General features: G+C 33.6%; 1 long non-coding RNA gene across 1 annotated transcript; it reads left to right on the top strand.

Annotated features, from left to right (window-relative positions):
• Positions 1-666: 666 nt before the first annotated feature.
• Positions 667-2,099, top strand: LOC149133404 (uncharacterized). The gene is made up of 2 exons (XR_016243526.1): positions 667-1,210; positions 1,638-2,099. It is a non-coding gene; the product is annotated as an uncharacterized LOC149133404 (long non-coding RNA).
• The last annotated feature ends 1,031 nt before the right edge of the window (positions 2,100-3,130 follow it).

The raw sequence follows: 3,130 nt of genomic DNA, 5'->3' as shown, positions 1-3,130 counted from the left end.
AAAAACTAGAAATTACTACAGCTTGTTCTCATATTCTGTGGGTTAGATCCTTCCATAGGCAGCAACATTAACTTTCTCTCTCCTAATGAATGTAGGCTCTGAAACTGTAATTTTCCCAATAATTTGCACTTCATATTCGAGCCTCTGATGAAGCTATAAGTTGCATATCTAGACTATGTATGTATGTTGTTGTTTATGTTGGCACTCCGTCGGTTACGACGACGAGGGTTCCAGTTGATCCGATCAACGGAACAGCCTGCTCGTGAAATTAACGTGCAAGTGGCTGAGCACTCCACAGACACGTGTACCCTTAACGTAGTTCTCGGGGATATTCAGCGTGACACAGTGTAACAAGGCTGACCCTTTGAATTACAGGCACAACACAAGCAGGAAGTAAGAGTGAGAGAAAGTTGTGGTGAAAAAGTACAGCAGGGTTCGTCACCATCCCCTGCCGGAGCCTTGTGGAGCTTTAGATGTTTTCGCTCAATAAACCCTCACAAAGCCCGGTCTGAGAATCGAAACCGCGAGTCTGCTGCCCTAACCACTGGGCCATTGCGCCTCCACATGTATGTAGGAAGGAAGGAAGGAAGGAAGGTAAGTAGGTATAAGAAACCGACCCAGACCAGAAAATATATTTTTGCAAGTCAGCAGTACCAGCAACAAGAACTCGATTTGACAATGAACTACTTTTCATATATGTTTATATTCTTCTTTACCTTTTTTACAGACTTTGAAAATCTAGAATTATTTGTAAGTAGACAACTAAATAAATCCCAAATATTTGTGGTTGAAACGCAAACAAATGTTCTCATCTATTTCCAGAACATTTATAAAAGTAAAACTTACACAGCGTTTAAGAACAATTGACCAACAAACAAACAAATAAATATTGTTGTTTATTTTTAGACAAATAAAGAAATGAAACAATATATGAACTGTCATATATTCGATATTGAACCACAAACAAACGTTCTTGTTTATTCTTGCACGAAAACAAACTCAAATAAAACAACTTTCAATAGTGGATGTGAAATAAATGCCCTCGTCTATTTTGACACGCTAAAAGTAAATAGATAAATATATAAGTAGATAAATAAATGATGTTTCTACAACAGTCGACATCACAATGAACAAATTGTCTGTCTATTATACACACCAAGACAAAAACAAATTAACAGAACCTGTTTCCGTGTATTTGGCACGTTAAAATGTAATGTATATTATAATTTAAATAAGTTTTTCCCCTCCAAAGGTAGCAATACTTCTTCCACAGGCTCTGAATAACATTTTTAAGAGAAAAATTGTTTTACAAAATTGCGTACTGAGATTTAAGAAGGAAAACCAAACTCCGGATATTTCCGGATTTTCATAATGTATTCTTTAACGACAATAATTCCGATAAGAAAGACGAGGTTAAAATTGTAGTTGAAGAAAATAGACAACAGAGTTATTTTGTAATGTTCCTTTTGGCAATATCTTTTTAAAAAATATTTTCAAATGTCAAAAAATATATTTTTAGATTTTTCTTAAATGGAATTGTATCAGAAATTTCTTTAAATGTTTGAAACTTGGCGTTGAATGTTCTAATTATAACACGAATCGCTATATTAAGCCATTTCTTTCTTCTTTTTTGTTAGTTATACCTTCAGAAAGAAAAACTGAAATTCCTTAAGGATACAGATATCAAAAAAATCTTGCATGACATGTTCTAAAGTCTATAAGCTGCCAAAGAAGAAAATATATCCTTAATTCTGCGGAATGGTACGATATGGTGTCACATAAACAGAGAGACAGTCAGACAGACAGAGTAGGGAAGAGAATGAGTGAAACGTTGAAACGACAGAAAGAGTTTGAAGGCAGATAAGTCAATGCCAAATCAACGATGCCAAATACGTTGTGCTAAAACGTCTGCGCTAAAACCGCTATTTCTGTGCCTACCATAAAAAACAAAAGACGATTACGCTGACCCTTTGAATTACAGGCACAACAGAAACAGCAAGTAAGAGTGAGAAAAAGTTGTGGTGAAAGAATACAGAAGGGTTCGCCACCATCTTCTGCCAGAGCCTCGTGGAGCTTTAGGTGTTTTCGCTCAATAAAAACTCACAATGCTCGGTCTGGGAATCGAAACCGCGATCCTATGATCGCGAGTCCACTGCCCTAACCATTGGGCTATTGCGCCTCCACTAAAGTACTATAAGACTCTGAAAAATAAATATAAAGCGAATGTTTAATAATAAAATTATATTTATAATTCTAAAGCATGCATTTCTGGTTTCAAATGAGTTTATAGATTGTCTTAGAAACGCTTTATTGTAAACATTTTTTGGTTATGTGTAAAAGAAAATAACGCTTCAAATTAGTTCGTGAGCTTCTGCCCGCAACGACTGTATTTTATATATATATGTGACTATTTCTGTGTAATTGAGGTAGGTAGGTGTGTCCGTTCATGTATCTGTACATGTTGAGGGCTTATGAATAGTGATGCATCCCACAAAGTTTTTGCTGTACATCCATAAGTTGCGTTTAGTAAATGAGAGCAGCGCATGATTATATATACGTTAAAATACAGTGTCGCTACATACGTACATGCGTACAAGATATTGTTATTATAAGATGGATAAACCATTTCACTCTGCTTCATGCTTCGAAGTATTTTTCTTAACTTTGTATACATTAATGTCTGTTTTGTTACATAAATATATATACGTATGCGTATGTATATATACATATGTATGCTTGTAGATATGTAACTATGTGTGTATGTATGTGTTTATAGATCTGCGTGTATGTATATTCGCACACATACACCCACAAATAGTTACATGTAATTTTATATATGCATATGCATATATACACATATGTATATATATATATATCAATACACACACGCAAACACACATATATATATAGGCATATGTAAATATATATATATATAAATATATATATATATACATATATACATTCATTATTGATACGTAAGATTGAAATTATTCATTCAAATATATGAATATACGAATAAATAAATAAGAAGAGCACTGATACTTTATTATAGAGATTTCGGGAAAATGAAATTTGAATTCGATCTAATAATAAAATGTGTTTCAAATTGAAGTCTAATATAATTTAATAA

The sequence above is a fragment of the Octopus bimaculoides genome, chromosome 11 (genome assembly GCF_046866305.1).
Source record: "Octopus bimaculoides isolate indiv1 chromosome 11, ASM4686630v1, whole genome shotgun sequence".
NCBI lineage: Eukaryota > Metazoa > Mollusca > Cephalopoda > Octopoda > Octopodidae > Octopus > Octopus bimaculoides.
Note: the sequence above shows the minus strand (reverse complement) of the source record. Positions and strands in the feature narration are given on the sequence as shown.